Genomic DNA, 19,164 nt, shown 5'->3' on the forward strand with positions numbered 1-19,164 from the left:
TGTTCTGCATTCTGTCCATCAACTGTTGTTTTTGCATTTGTCACCCTGAGTGGAATGGGTATGCCCAGATGTGGGTCCTGTGTTTTCCATGCCACTGGAATTAAACTATCCTGGCTGAAGAGGGGTGAAACCTCGACCGGTCCTAGGATGCTTGTTTCCAGTCCGGGGAGGACCTGGCTTGGCAGTTTGGGCTGGACTGTTCCCATGAGGCACAGCGTCAAGACTGATTTGCATATGACTGGGTTTAAACTGGAATGGCATGGTGAGCAAAAAAACGATGGATTTAGGCCCAGATCTCTGTACTGGGGTGAATGTGTGACATTGTTCTGCATTCTGTCCTTCAACTGTTGTTTTTGCACAAGGCAGCTGTAAGCGCCATGATAAAAAAAAAAAACGTTATGTTCTCTTGATTTCAGCATTTGCTGAATCTTTATTATCACTTGTACCTATACCCCTAGGAAGGACATATAAAAGTGCAGCTTCAAACATTGATTTCCCATGAAATACAGTATCCTTATCTGTCCCTGGAACTTTCTCCTGCGGCATGGGGTCTGAGTTGTTTGTTCAGCTGCAGCAGCGGCCTTTTTCTCCTCTCGCAAACGGAACGCATCAGTTCGTAGTTTAAACACACGTCTAATTAAATCGGCCACCTGGGAAGGGAGAAAAAGACTGTCACTCGATTATTTATGATCACGTTTTATATCAACAGGCTCTAAGTCTGTGGAATGTTTCCTAAAATTTTCAATTACTTCTCCGGTAAATGACTTTGTAAAATATAACTGCTCTGAGTCCGGCCATTGCTGAACATCTGCTACAATGTCTGGAGCCGAGGCATCACCACGAGCTGCCTTACGAGCAGCAGATCTGAGATTGACTGCACGATCAGCGGTCAAAAAAGAGCGAGTCTGTCATTTAGGGTCTAACTCTTTCTCTGTGTGATCTGGGGAAGATTTATCATCATCAGAATCATCTTTAGTGGCAGAAGCAAAAGTATATGGTGGCAGAGATCGATCTAACAAAATTGAATCATCCTGTGGTTTATTAAGTAGAGCATAGAGAGGACGCCCGACAGGGTATTAGCCATTTACCTTTAAACTGCGATCACTATCCTCTTTTTCTTTTATTTCCCTCATTTCTTTATTTTGTATATCCTGCCCTTTCAGATAGATGTCTTTGCGCTGTTATTTGTCTGCTGAAACTTGCTCTTTCCTCACTCTCTTATGCGTTTCTTTCATCCACATTCGCACACAGTCAAACATATCTGGTCTACTTTTGCTCTTAAACACACACTGTTCCACATAGTGAATTTTTCTAATATCGAATGACCCATGTATTGGCCATCATAAATCATAATCCTTCTTAGTATATTTATTCCATAGTGCACTATACATTGTGGAAGAAATACAATTTTTAATGTACATATTCCAATTTGGTGTCTCCTCGAGGGAGCCGGCTGATTTCGTTCTAAATCCATATTGGTACCTCCAAGAAAGCAACACATCCTTCGAAGCGTGCGTGAAACAGGCACCCACAAATATTATAGTATATATAAAATTATAACAAAGTGGTACTTAACACGAATATAGTACCGTTCAAGATTTAAAAAAATTAGAGAAAAATCTCCACATTACTTGCCTATATAAATTGCAATTTATATATACCCAAACCAAACCAAAATCTTGGCCAAGCAAATCCAAACAAAAAGCGTCACATTTAGCGATCTTACCAAACAAAAGTCTCCAGCCTCCAATTGCCAAGCTCTGAATCGACCAAATGGTCACTGTAAGACAAACGCCAAAAGGGATCTCAGTCGTAGACCGGCACTTCCTAGAGGGTCGAGGTGGGAAAATCGGAAAAGCACTTCAGCCTGCGAAGACAAGGGCCTCTTCATGCAGTGCACATCCTTAGCGAGATTCCAAACCTCCGTCAAGACCACTCCATCAGGCATCCGAGTCGCCGATGAGCCCCACGTAACGGGCGCCAATTTGTGGGGGTGAGCCTTTTCAGGAGCCCACCTGGTGCAGGGGTTCGCCCTTTTGCGCACTGGTCCTTTAGACTGACAAAGTAGAGATTGGCATGGAAGCTGTAATATCGCGAAAGTATTTTATTAGGACACATGAGTGGAACTACATCGATACAGAACCCTCAGGCAATGTATGAGGCAGCACATGGGATTCAGAAACCATGGGCCTTATATACACGTTTCACTGCAGAGTAAGCATGGAGGCTCAAAAAGAGGCGGTACAAGTGTACACACAAATAGTCAGTTACATACAAGGATACATCAGAATTGCTTAGTCAACAGAATGGGAGTAGCTACAATGCTGCTGACATCAGTTAAAATAGCCTGACAGTTAAAAACATGACAGGTGCATCTTAACATCTAAGGCCTCTCTGAGCATGTGCAGTACTCAGTGTCGGAGCTAATTATAGATGATGACTCGGCGAAATAGAGAAGCATGGCAAACACATGGCTTAACTAAAATTGATGCTAAAAACAAAATGGCTTCAGCTCAGCCTAACAGTAGTCTCTGCCAAGTTTCCACAGCAGGAAGTCCCATTCCCAGATCCCAGAGTATGGTACTCGGTTCCCGGTTAAGAGGGAGACTGGTTGAGATTCAGGGGAAGTAAGATGCTGTCTCACCAGTCTTGTGGGGGGAGTGTGGATGAATGTTGTGATGCCCTGGACATTTGAGTGATTGGTTAGCATGGTAAATGGTGTTAAAGGGCTGTTCAAAATGTTTTGTCAGACCGAACAGGCCCCGTAATTGTTTTCCGGAGCCGCGCCAACACCCGTTGGAGTGTGTAAGTTCTGTGGTTATAGGGAGTTTATATTGGGGAGGGATACTAGAACAATGGTGCAAGTGTCTTCCAACCCAGAGTGGTGGAAGTGGTTCAGATGAACCCAGCTAGGTGACCTTGTAAGTGAGGAGGTTGCAAGGCCTCACATCCTGTCCCGCAGGGGAAGGTGTGAGACTGGGCTGTATTCCGAGCCTCATCCTCAGTCTCCAGTACTGGATGGTTCTTAGAGGGAAAACCAGGTAGGGAGCCTAGTCTGTCCTGTCAGACCATTCCTCGAGGGGGATCTCCCCGTGTTAGGTAAGCTGGGAGTGTCTCTAATGAGGCCTCAAACAGTTCTGGTGTCTGGCAGTGCCACTCCTAAGTGAAGTGTGCGGAAGTCCAGATTGAGGGGTGACAGGGGGAAAGAGTCCCCAGTGGAAGAACCATTGGGTCAGGGGCCAGATAGAAGGGCTAAGTCACCAATGATTGGCAATGGTGACGCCACTTCTGTCCAGGGGCATATTCGCGCACTGTCGGAGGGACAGGAGGTCACGAGCCCAGCGCCAGGCAGACTGTCACACAACACATTAGGTATGTGTCACCCTTGGGGAGACGGTAGGCGTGCTCCCCATGAAGTTCTGGTTTTGCGGGCATCTGACCAAAGGGTACCGTCTCTGGGTTGGGGAGCCAGGAGCAGGTGTTTTCTGAATTGGACGGCAGGGCAACTGTAATCAGTGTCCTGACCGGTTTGCCTTCTAGGGATACCACTCCAGAGGGGTGGTGCAGGCCTAGCCGGGATCTTTAGGGTCCCTGGCTGAGTGTGGTAGGTGCGGACCCTAGGTTGAAGGATCGGTGGTAGTTTACTTGCAAGTGGTACGAGGGGCGCTGTTGAGCTGTTACTTCGGAAGCCGCTGTCGGGCAGTCGAGTTGAGCAGAGTGGCTGCCTGAGAGCGGGAGCTGTACCAGGAGCGGAAAGCCATTACCGTTACCGGCCGGCGTGAAGCAGCCATCCCAAAGCCCCTAGACAAGCTCCGAGACAAACCGCATCGCATCGTGGAAGAAGAAACGGGAGCCGAGCTGGGCCGTGTGAGAGCTTCTGCCTGATCCGCCCTGAGTCGTTGCGGCACTCCGCACCGCACCACACCGCTCAGTAGTAGTAGTGGCAGATGGAGGCGGGGCGTGTAAGCCCCGAGGCTGAGACAGAGGCTGAGGCGCTTGAACAACGAGCGAAACGGCGGCATCGACGTGCTGCGCTGTAGCGCCTCTTAGTGCCTGCAGTGCCCTGACAGCCTCGCGGTATTGGCACTTGTGGCGGTCGGATCCCCTGGGGCGCCCATGAGAGTCCGTGAGCAGTGTTGTGCGGCGGTATCAGTGCTGGTCGAACAGGAGGTGGAGGAGGTGGAAGAGCCACGTACCAGTAAAAACTCCGACAGCAGCACAAACAACAACTAAAGTCTGCAAAGGAGCAGCAGCATTTTGCGAATGTGCAGCAGTCCTGGTGAGGAGTAGTGGAGGGGCTTTGGAGGGGTTTGAGAGGTGGAGGTGACAGAGGTGTCAGTGGCGGAGCACAGTAGTAGTAATATCAGCCACTGTCTGGTGAGGAGTTCGGTCTGGTGTGTGAAGGTGGTGTTCGGGTTAGGTCAGCCCACTGTTAACCAGCACTACGCGTAACTACTGAGTATTACGCAAGTCAACGCATCCTGAGGTCCTTGTGCACAGGCCCCTAAGGTCAGTGAGAAGCCTTGGAAAAGCATGGTGTCAAGCCGGCCGGAACGATGAGGTCCTGGAGGACACGAAGGAACCCCCCGCAGTCCAGGAAGCAGAAATCTAAAACTAAAGTACCTAATAGCCCCTCCGAAGACATCGTAGTCAATCCCCCCGCTACCCCACTAACACCACCGATCTACCCAGTTTTTGGCACAATGAAGCCCAATGGAAAGTTCACATTTCTGAAAGATCCAGCAACAGCAATATACTCAATGCCAATAACCTCAAATGGATTACAAAAACCTATGACCCCGAGCAAGGTACTCACGGAGTCAGCTGTCCGAGCTATCGCACAGTCTCCTCAGCCCTGTGCGAACGTCACTTCAGCAAAGGTTATTGGAACAGATGAACAAGGCAAGTGCACACAAATAGCTCAGAGAAGTAGTAAGCACGAGATACAAATACAAGCTCAAGTACACATGGAACACATGGAAAACAAAAGTTATGACTCGCCCCAAGAAAAAATGAACCACACAATGTCGCCTGCTTTCATTAAGTGGATAATGGATAGCCTCAGCGAAAAAGATATGGAAGAGAACATACCAAACTCACGGCTCCAAATAACCTTAACTTCACCCATTATGTCAGCCCCATCAGCAAACGTCACAAATTTAGTCCCACCGAGGGCCAGTAGCCCACTGGTCATCGATGATGATGAAGAAATAAAAAACGCTAGAAAGACAGATGCCGCACACAAAGAACAACCAAACAACCACTCGACCCCCAGATTGGACTCACGTCTAAATCAAATAAATCAAAAAGCCATCAAAGTTGATGAGGGGTGCAATCCTTGGTCGGACTCTCAAATTTTTTCAGACAAGAATACAAGCAAAGGGCCCTGTAAAGAAAAACAAGATAAGCGAATATGTGTAACTGGCCCCAAGCAAATGAAACTACACCACAAAGTACACAACACGTTTGTAGGTCCTACAACAGAGGAACAAGGAGAAAACTTATGTGAACAGCACCGAAGCACTCTAGGTATCCAGGAGCTAGTAAACAACCACGTAATTGAAATATCTAGTGGGTCAAATCAGGATATAGAAACACAAGAACCTTCAGTTTTGGCCAACTGCCACGAAGGTGCGTGCAGTCAGGGACCTCCTATAATAGAAATCCCTAGTTCGTCAGTATCAAGTGAACCTTCATCCGCAAAATGTCCACGCAAAGGCATTCCGCAAAAACATAAGGAGGATCACCGAACTCCATCGGTTTCTGATGATCTTCCATACTGCAAAATAAAGGTCACCAATACTAAAGCAAACGCGTGCCAGCAAGCGGGAGCGCACGGTCTCAATCAAAACCTGGAATCCATAATCAACTTACACAGTGCACTGGGCAACATTCTGGAAACCTCAATTAAAACACTGAACCTGCAGTCAGACAAATTGGACATTCAAATTCATTTAATGAGCACAATAGCTGAACACATATCCAGCATAAACAAAAAACTGGACACCATAGGTCACTTGTTTGACGTCTCTCCAGAATGGTTTCGCCCTTGGTCTCAGTTTCCAAATTGCACCTGTAGCCCAATTTTGGACAAGCTAAAGGACTTGCCATCTATACTTAAAGCCATCCTACAGGAATGCAAGTACGCAAATTAAGGCGCCAATAGAACACTAAATGAAAGAGAGCTCATTGCTCAACAAAAAGATGCACTGAAAGAAGAAATAGGAAATCAATTAAAGAGAAAGGTAGATCTGACAACATTAGTAGTTCAACTAACAACAGATAAAGATTTTAAGCAAACAAAGTTAAAAAAAACGACCTGATGAACCACGGGAAGAGATAAATGTTACAGGGACAAACACAGGAGCCCGGCACAGCATTACCCATGAATCATCAGATAAAAAACAGCTCGAACAGCACAATGAAAAATACCTGAACATCATAAAACCCCTTACTAAAAGGCAGAAAAAACGTGAGAGGAAAAACAGAAACCAACTGTTAAATCGAATGCCCACTACCAAGCAGACCCAGGTCAACTTCCCGATCTTCAACTATCAAAAACCACTAATTAAAACTAAAGTGGGCAATGAAGATGGTCCACAATTGCTATCAAAAACACTGAAACCCCTGGATAGCCTCCGGAAGCAGAGCTCTAAAGCAGTAGGGGAATACCCCACAGTCAAAGAGGAAGGTAGTAATAACCAAGCCCAAATAAAAAGATCTAGAACATCAACAACATCAGAGGAGATTGCTTACATAACAAACTCAGATACAGATGACCCAAATAAGAACGAAAACGCAATCCTTGCCACAACACTAAGTAATGTGGATTGGAGTCTGGAAAGTAACGATTATGACTGCTCGCAACGGATCGGAATATTAGGGAGTCCCAAGGACGACCCAACTATTAACGGAAAAAAACGACAAAAATTCTGGTCTACGCAGCAAGGAACTAATCGTCAAAAAATAACACAAGAGCACAGCAGACCTGAGTCCAACAAGCACGGGTACCAAAGGGTTGTGACTAAAGGTATCGATAATAAACATAAAATTATTCTGAACGCTAGTACAACCATGACCATTAACACGATCTCAAAAAGGGAGAAAACCAACACAAGACTAGTCACAGCAAAAGTCGACAAGAATAAGCAAGACTGGCTACGAGTAAAGCTAATTCCAGAACAGTATAACCAACAACAAACCATAGGACCGGAAAAAGTGACCATCATAAATGATCATAGGCCAAATATAGAACTAGGTGAACAAAAAAGAACATTTTATAAAGCAAAAACCAAGGCAAACATGCTATCAGAGCGACTAGGGTATGATGACCAAAGCCAACAGGTCAAAAACAAAAGGGACGAAGCAAAGGATAACGGAAGCAATAAAACAACAAGAGCATGGCAGAATTGCAATATGTACGGTATAAAACCAACAACAACTGGAAGGTTACTCCTTATACCCAATTATAAAAGGCAAGGCACACAAGATTATCTAAATCGAGGTAACATCCTACATCTGACATCGGCCATCCCGAGCCTCAATCATATAAAATCTGCAGACTTACTGTCAATTGAATTTATCAATCTTGAGAGCAATGCAGCCAAGGAAGGTACCCTGACAATTTGGAAGAGCGAGGATATAGTTAAGCAGCTACTTAACGAAAACACGAAATTTGAAGAATGGGGAATCTCGCTTAAGGAGGAGGCAACAACAGGGTATCCTTCGCCCCTGTTAAGAAAGCGCATTAAAGGAGAAGTTGATATCGGGGTAAGTCTGCATACATACTCCGTACTGCATGGCGCGAGTGGCGCATAACTTTCTGAAATCGAGCAACAGAACAGACAACTGCTAGGTCCATCGGAAGATTGAATTAATAGTGGGGCACGCAACACCGGACGATGCACGCTAAAAATGCTTTCCTGGAACATCGCCGGTGCGAAAGAAATCTTAAATGACAACAGGAAAATAGACAATTGGGACAATTATGACATCATCGCCCTGCAGGAAACATGGCTGATAGAGCCAATTGACCTTCCAGGCAGAATCAGTTATCATGTTAGTGCAACTCGCACTCAGCGCCATGGTCAAGCGAAGGGGGGGGTCTGTCGGTCTACATAAATACCGCATTAAAGATCGAGGCCTCCCAACTGGCCGCTTCTACGGCAGATATGCAAATAATCAAAATTGAGAAGATATCTTAGGCTGGCACCGGAACCATAATCCTAATAAACATATATGCCCACCCTAAAATGAAGGTAAAAAAGGAGCTATTTAATTGTATCAACAATGTAATATCTGGCTTCCGTCTTGATCAACCAGCATGGGACATAATCCTCACGGGCGATTTCACCGCTAACCTTATTCAGCACCCAGAAGAGGAAGACAATATCATCACCGCCAATGAATTCTGGGCGGTTGAAACACAGGAGATCCCGCTCGCTAAGAAGACCGATCAAGTGGGAAGACACTTGATGTGGGCCCTGGAAAATCATGGGTTGCGAGTACTCAATGGAAGAATCAAACAGGATAGACCCCCTTCCAAAACCTATATTGGCCCCTGTACAAGTTCAACCCTGGATTATACCATCATCTCTCTTCCTTTGCTGGAGTTAATTGATAACTTCCAAATTCTATGTTCGGCAGACAGTGATCATTCCATGCAACACATCGTAACCAACCTGTCACCACCCAGACACTTAAAAGCCCGATTATTAGCTGGGGAAATATCAGCAACCAACCTGAAGAGAATAAGGTGGACGAGTAAATCAATACCACAAATAGCACAGCAAGCAAAGCACCTACTGCAAACAATAACTAATGACAACGTATTGTGTGCAGAAACATGGACAGCCTTTTTAAATAAGCTACCAAACACCAGAGCCAACAGGAGCATGAACTTCATTCAAAAGGAGCATGGTAAGCCCAGCAAGACCATACTGTCCTTAAGAAGGTGTCTGCAGCAGTCAATGAGCCAAGCAAAGGGTCATAGTGCAAATGTGTGCGTTTGGCAAACAATCCGAACATTAAGGAAACAATACAAGAAACAAATTTGGACGGGAAAAAAAATCCAAGTTACTGATTTATGGACAAAATTTTTACACAACATAAAGAAATCTGATTCGAAAGCATTCTGGTCACAGGTAAATGCTTTAAATAGATCAGTACAAACAATAAACACGACCTGTGTCACGGAACAGGTATGGGTCAATCATCTACTTGAAACATTTTCAGTAAACTCACCATCGTCGTCCAAAACAACAGCTCACAACACATTAAACGTAGTGAACTCGAAGACTTTCGTCTTGGCACAATCAAACAATCTGAGCAGCAACCAACAACGGAGAGATAAAACACCCAGTTCATACGCTGAAACAGAAATACTAAAAATAATTTAAAAAAGCAGGCAAGATACTGCTCTGGGACCGAATGGGGTCCCCCAGGCTATCTACAAGGAGGACCCCCAATATTGGGCAGGCAAGTTAAATACCTTACTCAAATCAATAAGCAACACAAGGCGGCTCCCAGAAAGCTGGAGAGGGGCGATCATAAATCCCATCTACAAAGGAGGAGACCGCCAAAATCCAGCTAACTACCGTCTGATCACACTTATCGACGCCGAAGCAAAGTACTACGCATCCCTGGTGTTGATTGACCTTATAAAATGGTCAGAAGAAAATAAGAAGATTCCGGCAAATCAGACTGGGTTTCGCAGGGGTACCGGCACAATGGCTAACGCCATGGCAATAAGTATAATCGCCGAAAATAGTATTCAAAGCCAGCAAGCACTGTACTCCTGCTTCGTTGATTTTAAGGCGGCCTTTGAGCGTGTCAGCCATCAACTACTCTGGTCCAAATTAAAGCAGCAGGGCCTGCCGGACACAATTTTAAATCCAATAATGGACTTATGCACAGACACCTGGATGCAGGTAAAGATCGCCAACGGGCATTGGCTAACACAGAAGATCAGTACACATAATGGATTGAAACAAGGCTGCGTTCTGGCCCCTCATCTCTTCAACCTGTTCATGGCAGACCTAACCACAATGCCTGGCGGGATCAACTCCCACCCACCGCGGCTAGGAACCTTACGGCTGACACATCTTTCCTATGCTGACGATGTGGTGCTCCTTAGTCAGACAAAAATAGGTCTGCAATTGATTTAATAATTTTAATTGTCCCAGCACTGACCCCGCACCCATCGCGTTTTAAAATTGATTTTAGAATTTTAAAACCCTAGCACTAACTCAGACTGATTGTGTTTTAAAGTTGATATAAGAATTTTGAAGCGCATAGAGATTAGTGTGTGTTTACCTCTCTCTGTAATTGGATGCACTCGCGCCTGACAGGGCTCAGTGAGGCTCCCACGACATCACCGGCTGTCTTGCCCAATACTCAAGCCTGCCCGCCCTGGTCTGACTCGGTAGCCTATACCGTTGAGCGGAGGGCGGGGGCAGGCAAGAGCAAGACACGCCCAGGAAGGCGAGCGGTTAGCGCTCCAGCTCTCCACTTCACAGGGCTATTTAGCCCTCGTCGGCCCTAGCGTGCAGCAGTTGCCCGCAGTGTGGCGCCTTAGCCAGCGCCGAAGACAAGCCAAAGACCTGCCTGTCTGCGCCCGTCCGCGACAGGACGGTGCCAGGGGCCGAAGGCTATGGCGTCACACACAGATGTACGACTAACCTACTCTGCACAAGTATTACGAAATATCCAAAATCAATTATCTATGAAGTGTTCGACCAGGGTGGAGGACAGTTTAGAGGGTCCTTTTACATGCCGCCATTGTAAAACTCAATTTGAGGCAGGGGCTAAAGACACCTCTGACACCCTCCCTAAACGTCGCTCACCCGATAATGGCATTCTGGCTTACACCTCCACCCCAATAAACAAAAAGGCTACCCATACTCTTCTGAGGAATAAAAATTTGTTATGTAACATCAGATCCCTACCAAAACACGCTGTAGAAGTGTGGGATCTAATTTCCTCAGAAGAACCAGACCTGTGCTTCCTAACGGAAACGTGGCTTAAACCTCACTCAGTCCCTGCCATAACACTAGGAATTCCTACAGGTTACAAAATCGTTAGGCTAGATCGTCCTACTAAAATTGGAGGTGGAATAGCGATTGTCCATAAACAGGAAATTAATGTCACTGTACTGGATGCGATGTGCACCCCCGAATTAGAACTCTTAATTTTTAAAATCCATATTTCATCTAAACAGAGTAGAAAGGGAGCATTAATATATCGCCCCCCCGGTCCTTGCTCCAATATATCTGTAGTATTGATGGAAGCATTGGCACCCCATATACATGGCAATTCTGACTTCCTACTTCTAGGTGATTTTAACGTCCACAGTGAGTTAGACAACAGTACTGAAGTGCAGACATTAATGGCAGACCTGAACTCACTGGGCCTAAGGCAGGTTAACACCGGCCCCACTCATCAGGCGGGACATACGTTAGATCTAGTTCTAACTAATTCCCTGCAGGTTGAATGTATACCCCCCTATCAAGTGGAATGGACAGACCATTTCATCATTGAATTTTACACCCTCATTCCTATTTCGCATGACATGAGACATATTGCCCTATCAAGCAAAAGAAGACCTTGGCACAAATTGACCCAACAAGATTTTAATAAAAAATTTGTAGCACCGACACCTAGCGCCAGTGAGAACATTGATATTGCTTTTAAACAGATACGAAGAGATGCTACTTAAAACCATAGATGGGATCATTCCACTAAAAACCTTTAAACCTAGACCTGCACGCAAACAGGAAATCTGGTTTTCAGAGCACCTTAGATCGCTCAAACAAGCCACTAGAAAACTAGAGAAAAAATGCAGGGCTTCCCGCCAAGACAGAGACAAACAAATATATAGAAGCTCCTTGACAGCATACCATAAAGCTATTCGCGCCGCGCGGAAAAACCATATTGCATCCCAACTACTGGTGGCCTGTAACAACCCCAAAGCACTATATCAGATCTTAGAGACTTTCATTAAACCTATAGCTTGCGAAAGCACGGATGTGGCCTCACAGCACTTATGCGACAATATCTCCCAGTTCTTCACTCAAAAAATTGATGCTATCTATGATAGAATCATACATTCGAATCAAAACAGTAGAAATGATAATGACCCTACTTTAAATACGGAAATACAACCCCCGGTCATGCACTCCCTCTCTGTATTTCCCCCCATTTCGATTGAGGAAGTATTAGCACTTATCTCCCAGATAAAGAGTGGTTGCCTGATGGACATTATCCCTGCACGTATTATGCCCACACTAGCAACGGATCTGGGTCCTGCCATCCAGAGGTTGATTAACCTCTCGCTGAGCACAGGACTGGTCCCGAAAGGATGGAAGAAGGCTCTGGTCAAACCGCCCAGGAAAAACACTGCAACTCCCTGGAATGAGCTAGCCAACCTCAGACCCATATCACTGCTCCCGTTTCTGGGCAAAATTATTGAAAAATACGTAAACAGAAAATGGTCTGAATACATTGAATTAGCAGAAGTGCAGGACCAATCACAGTCGGGCTTCAGGCCTCGGCACAGTACCGAGACCGCCCTGATGTCAGTCGCAGACGATCTCCACATGTACCAGGATAGGGGCTACTCCGTTATCCTGGTGCTGTTGGATCTGTCTGCGGCGTTTGACACCGTATGTCATTCCATCCTAACTGCTAGGCTGGCTAACATAGGCCTGAAGCACGAAGCTCTGGCATGGTTAAGGAGTTTTCTAGTAAACCGCACCCAGCAAGTAACCATGGGTACGTATCGGTCAGAGGAAGTTGAAATCTCCAAGGGGGTGCCACAGGGCTCATGCCTGAGCCCCACACTTTTCAACATATATGTGGCACCCCTGGCTAACATCATGAGAACATATGGATTCATCCCGATATCTTACGCGGATGATAGGCAACTCCTCTTTCCCTTTAAGATCTTTACCCCCGAGGTGAGGAACTCCTTCTCCCAGGGCATGAAAGCAGTGGCCCACTGGATGTCTTCCAACTACCTGCAATGCAACGTTGGGAAGACAGAAGTCATGTTGTTTGGTGAGGCAAAATTACTTTGGACTCCAGACTGGTGGCCACAAGACCTTGGACCAGTACCCAAACCCAAATTAATAGTCAAGAACTTGGGAGTCCGACTAGACCAAGAACTTACTCTCAAACAACATGGCAACCAGGTGGTAGGAGCCTGCTTCCATGTGATTGGCATGCTGCGTAAAATCTTCCCCTTATTACCAGACACATCCAGGAGGACACTGGTACAGGCTCTAGTCCTGAGTCGATTGGACTATTGCAATGGCCTGCTCCTGTCTGTCAACGAGGGAGTCATAAAAAGACTTCAGGTGGTCCAGAACACGGCTGCCCGCTTGGTTCTGAACGCCCCTCCTCATACATCTTCCAAACCCCTGCTGACAAAATTACATTGGTTATCTGTCAAGCAGAGGGCAAAATTCAAAGTATGCTGCACCATACATAAAATTATTAACGGGATGGGCCCTGCATACCTGACCACCAAATTTGTCCCTTACATACCCCCCCCGGACACTCAGGTCGAGTGAACAAGGCCTTCTGTGTGTACCTAGAGCAAAGAATGCCAGACTTGGAACTAAAGCACTATCTGTAGCAGGACCCTCCCTTTGGAATAGTCTCCCTATATCTTTTAGGCTATGTGCAGATCACTTCCCTTTTAGAAAGATGCTGAAAACCTTCCTATTTCAACACTAGACTAGAATAACTGCTCATATAGTTCTTCCCCTAAACCTATGTGGTAGGAGCCAAAAGCGCGGAGATACTCCTCCGGGAGTCGAAGCCAGCTGTGGTACTGAAAATTTTGGACCTGTGTCATGAAACATCGTCGTATCATGACGATTTTGATATCAGCAGACCGAGAATGGCTAGTACACTATGCACAAGCAATTTCGTCATATTCAAGTGACAGAATCACCCCGAAATCAGAGTTTTCGTCCTGAACCCTCGGGTTTCTTTTTGTGAACGGCAGCCATTTTGTGATTGCCCTCACATAGGCCAGTGACTAAAGCCAAAAACGATTCTGAAGGACACGTACACCTTTGCTGACTTCTCTGTGACCTGAGCAAGCTGACTCCACTGCCTGAAGCCAAACCTGTTCGGCCAGTTCCTTTCCCAGTGGCCGATCGAGATAGTATCAAGGCATAGCATGCCATACACCTTTATTGCACACAACTATGTCTTATCTTACTCACACCTGTCTCTGCTCCTTTCTTTATGGCCTGTTTACGATGGGGATGTGCCGGGTTTTTATTATGGGTTTCTGCAGCTTGTGTAAGAAGGAATGTTGGGTTTTTGCATGCTTGCAAAAACTAGGACTGCCCCTTACTTTTGTACTGAGTCATGTAACGCTAAAAACATATAAAAGGCCTCTGTCCTCTGTGTTCCTCAGACTACCTCGTTCAGTTGCTACGGCTTCTGGATGACGTGGCCTCACTATGTTAAATTTAATAAAGATGTCTTTTCATATTTTCAGATTCTGTGCCAAGTTCTTGTTATATTAGTAAGTATTCCCTGAGATTAAAAATTACAGTTCTTCAGTGCGCGATACAAACCTGCAAATAAATAGATAAATAAATAAATAAACGCCTCCTATATGAACTGGCTGAATACACAAGGCAGAACCTTCTCGAAATAAACACCCAAAAAACAAAGATCATGGTAATAACTCGTCAACGCAAAGCACCACCGCTTTTTTTCCTAGACAATAAGAAACTGGAAGTAGTGGATAGCTATAAGTACTTGGGAATACAACTGGACAGACGCCTTAACTTCTCCCAGCATTTCGATGCCATTGAAAAAAAGGGAATGGCCCAGTTACATGCATTCAATAGTATTTCCAAGAAGCTAAAAGGCCCCTTGTTTAATCCACTTCTGACAGTTATCAAAGCCAAGCTTCTCCCTACTATAGCCGACGGCAGTGTATTATATCATGGGAGAAGTGCGCAGCTTTTAGACAAAATCCAAACTAGAGTCTACAAGCGGTTATTCAGTTTACCGGGTGATGTCTCTCCGGCACAGGTCCGACTCGAGTTTGGTCTACAATCCCAAGAACTGCAAAAATGCAAAACAAATACGAGACCATTAAATTCTGGTATAACGTCTGGATGCACAGGGAAACAGAAATCAACTCTGCCACGTGGGAGCCAATGCAAAACTATCCCAACTCCCAGTACACCAAGTTTTTGAAATCATCTCTCCCCACTACTGAACTCGTTTCATTATGGCAAACTAAACTCCCCGTACCTTCATTCAAGCAAGTTGTCAAAAAGGCTACAAACAGGCATTCGTTGATCAACGACAAGTCTACTCTTAGTCACTGTGCTCATGCCTGGATGATAGTACAATCCTATAACACGTCCAAACCTGCACCCTACCTCGGCTTCTCCTTCTCCCATATGTCAAACTGAAATACCTCAGCTTAAGGATGGGTAACCTGCCAACAAATGCAGATCAACCAGATTGGAGAAAATTAGACTCCAGGGAGTGTGAATTATGTGGGGCCGCAAAACAAGATCTCATCCACCTATTTTGCATTTGTCCAGCACTGGACCAGGAACGTCGTCACTGGTTAAAGGCAAAGTATAATGAACATGGAATACCGACTTGTCGCTCAGCCATTATACAAGTCCTGTGTACGGCAGACCCACAATTAATCTGTAGATAAGTTAAGTTTGTTCTGAAGTTCGAGAACAAAAAGAAGTGTCAAGGTAGAGCCGTGAAACATTCTGATAACTTTATAACTTAACGCAGCTATAAGAATTCGATATGTGCAATCATGTAAGAAGATTATGAGGTAACAAAAAGAAGCAATAAGAACTTTGTACTCTCAATCACTCAATAAGCCAGATAAGGGATCTATTTAAATCAAGATTAACTCTGTGAAAAAGTGACATTTTATGCTTAGAACTAACACAATGTTGGATTATGTAGTTCAGTGATAATTTCCCCAATATGTATTTTATTAGTATTTTTATATTAAAATTGTGCACGCATATTAATCGACGTATTTTTACTTTTTGTAATGGTTTTTATTAACTATACAATAAAAGTGTGAGTACTTCCACTGAGAGGAAGAGTGGAGAATGGCTATTATGTGCCAGGGGTTAAGGACCAATGATATCTGGATGGCCTGGTCCTGGCAGTGGACAACTAGGGAGTACCAGTGGGGTAGCCTAGTTGGGCCTGAGAGTTTTTTTTTCAGAGGGAACCATGTGGGTTCAGAGAGGTGTAGAACCGGAGGGTGTCCCTGCAGTGCGGGCCCACGTCCGTGTTCTATCGCCCGAAGTAGGGAAGCCCATCAACGTAGTGATTGGTCTACCCTGCATTTTGTTTGGAAGGGGGTTGTGTTGGAGTTGGCTCTTTTTGCAGGTTCACCCCTAAACTTTTAGCATTTCTCCCAGCCCTTTTCTCTGTGTAGTGTTAGTGGTTTAAGGCCGCTGGGCACTTTAACCCTGTGGTCCAGTGTAAAGTGCGTGCGCTCTCTGTTACATTTAGTGGGAGTGGGAGTGGCCTGCCTTCCCATAGGAATGCATGGGGGATTCGCTGCTCAGTGTGTGTCAGTGGTAAATCCTGTTATGAGAGGAGCAGTATGGTCAAGTCTGGTATGTATGAAATTGTGAGAATAAATGCTGCTCAATGGTGTGCGGAGATTTATTATGACTATGTAAGTAATGCCACTTTTAGAAGTTAGCATTTCTGTGTGCTGTGTCCACCTGCCTGATGTGAATTGCATGTCTGGTTTTGGAGGGACAGGGCAGGCTGAGCCAGACGTGGGTTGAATAGAGAGATCTGCAGTTGGAGTATGGGGAGGGGTGACCCTTTAATCTTTGCAGGGCTGTGCCTGGTAAGGTGAATGATGGATCCACCTTCCACTGTGCGGCTGATGGCAGACCCCCTCTTCCTCAAAGGCAGGATGCAGCCTTGTAAACAAAGTTCTCCAGGACCACACCGAACTGGTTCTGGCTTGCTTCAGTGACTTGTGACTTTTGAGAAAGTCTTTTGGTGGTATAAGTAAAGGGGCTGTGACCCCATGAAAGTGTTCAGTTCTATGGTGCTCTTCTAGGATGATGTGCTGCTCCTGATCCTGCTGGGGCATGCTGCTGCTGGGGCCCAGGAACTGCCACGAGGGCTTGCCTCCCTGGCCCCTGCATTGCCCCCTTGATTGCAGAGGGCTTTTTCTTTTGGAGATATGGCTCCTTGCACCCTGTGAGCAATATATTTTAATTCTTTCCTGGAGGAAGAACGTGTTACTTCTGGATGCCAAGACGAACCTCTGTCCGAATAACTAGAGGGAAAGGACGTTGAAACTTTCATCCATCTTGCTGAAGTAACTACCAAAGGGCCTGATTTGAGCTTGCCTCCTGCTGAAGTCTCAGGGACATTAGACTTCACCCATCAGCCGTCCGGATTCCTATTTGAGGGGAATTCTCCTCGCAGGTGAGGCCTCTGTTGAGAATTCCAAAGCCTCTGTTTCTACTGTGGGGAATGCGGGCTGAAAGTCATCGTTATCACTATTGTGGGCCGCCACAGCTGAGGAGCTGTTGCCGCTGAGAGCCCGCATTTGCCTGTGTTACCAAAGTCATTGTTATCGCTATTGTGGGCCACTGCAGCTGAGGAGCTGTTGCCGCTGAGCGCCCGCATTTGCCTGTGTTGCCAAAGTCATCTTTTATCGCTATTATGGGCCGCCGCATCTGAGGAGCTGTTGCCGCTGAGAGCCCGCATTTGCCTGTGTTACGAAAGTCATAGTTATCACCATTGTGGGCTGTCGCATCAGAGGAGCTGTTGCCACTGAGAGCCCGCATTTGCCTGTGTTACCAAAGTCATCGTTATCGCTATTGTGGGCCGCCGCAGCTGAGGAGCTGTTGCCTCTGAGTGCCCGTGTTAGACCTGGCATCTTTGGCGTGGTTTCCCCCTATCTTTTTGCCTCTACCTCCTGTATTTTTGATGCTGTACTGGATTTCGTTTTTGCTGGTTTAGATGCTTTGGACACTCTGCCACTGCTGATCAGTGCCAGAGAGTAAGTGCTCCCTATGTAAATTGTTATTATGATTGGATATACATGATTGGCATATTTGTATCACCATGAAGTCCCTCCCTTGTCATCACAAGCCAGGGCTGGTGATGACAAATGCTACTAGTGGGCCTGCAGCACTGATTGTGCCACCCACATGAGTAGCCCTAAAATGGTGTCTCAGGCCTGCCACCGCAGTGCCTGCATGCAGTCTATGAACTGCCATGTCCTCCTGGTCAGTGTCCCCACTGACCAGGCCTAACCCTTCCCTTTTTGTGCACATTGGTCACCCCTATGGAAGGCCCAAGGTACCCCCCTGGGCAGGGTGCAGTGTATGTGAAAGGTAGAGCATGTACTGGTGCAGGTGCATGCTCTGGTAGTGAATGACAGCCATTTTAGTTTTTCACTATTGTAAGGCTATCTTGCTCCATAGATTAACATGGGGGATGCTGGCTACAGTGGCTACCAGCATTTCTTCTCATAGGAACAAGATAGGACAAAAGAGTCTAGTATCCCTGAACTCAGAATTTAATAACACATCTTTTAGAAAGGTTGTTTTTAAATCCTGTGTTTGAGAACAGCACTTTTAGAAAGTTGCTGTTCTCTTGTCTGACTCTTCTGTGTGCCTTGGGCTGTTTGTGTATTGACTGTCTGGTTTGAGAGTGACAGGGGCTGGGGATTCCCCAGGAGGCTGGCTGAGTCAGCCCTAGGCTGAATGACTGCATTTGCAACTTGAGTGGTGGGAGGAGATAGCACCTGGGCCTGAATAGGGCTGTGCCTGCCTTCCACAAGGCTGGCTCCACCTCCTGCTGGGCGGCTGACGACCCTGCCCCTCACTCTGAAAGGAAAGGAGAAGCCAGGAAAACAAAGTGCTCAAGCAACACCCAGAACTGGTTCAGACCGGGCTCAGGGCCCACTTGTATAAGTACAGGACCCCTGACAACCGAAAATTAGATCATCCTGGAATCAAGAAGGAACCTCTGCCAAGGAGAAAGCTGAAACTGAAGAAGGAAGATTGTCCAGCTGTTGCTCTGCTGGATTGCCCTGCTGTTGCTTTGCTGCCTAGGCGAGGGGAAGGACTTTGCTTTGTGCTGTGTCCCCTTGCTTGAAGG

General features: G+C 46.0%; 1 protein-coding gene across 1 annotated transcript in view; it reads right to left on the reverse strand.

Moving 5' to 3' along the window:
• Positions 1 to 444: 444 nt before the first annotated feature.
• The window catches only part of LOC144805587 (uncharacterized), a 436,700-nt gene continuing 417,980 nt past the window's right edge, over positions 445 to 19,164 (reverse strand). The window contains exon 7 of the mRNA XM_078672112.1: positions 445 to 650. The gene's annotated coding sequence lies outside the window, so the exon portion shown is untranslated. The remainder of the gene's footprint in view (positions 651 to 19,164) is intronic.

This window comes from Lissotriton helveticus (assembly GCF_964261635.1).
Source record: "Lissotriton helveticus chromosome 1_1 unlocalized genomic scaffold, aLisHel1.1 SUPER_1_unloc_15, whole genome shotgun sequence".
NCBI classification, from domain to species: Eukaryota; Metazoa; Chordata; class Amphibia; order Caudata; family Salamandridae; genus Lissotriton; species Lissotriton helveticus.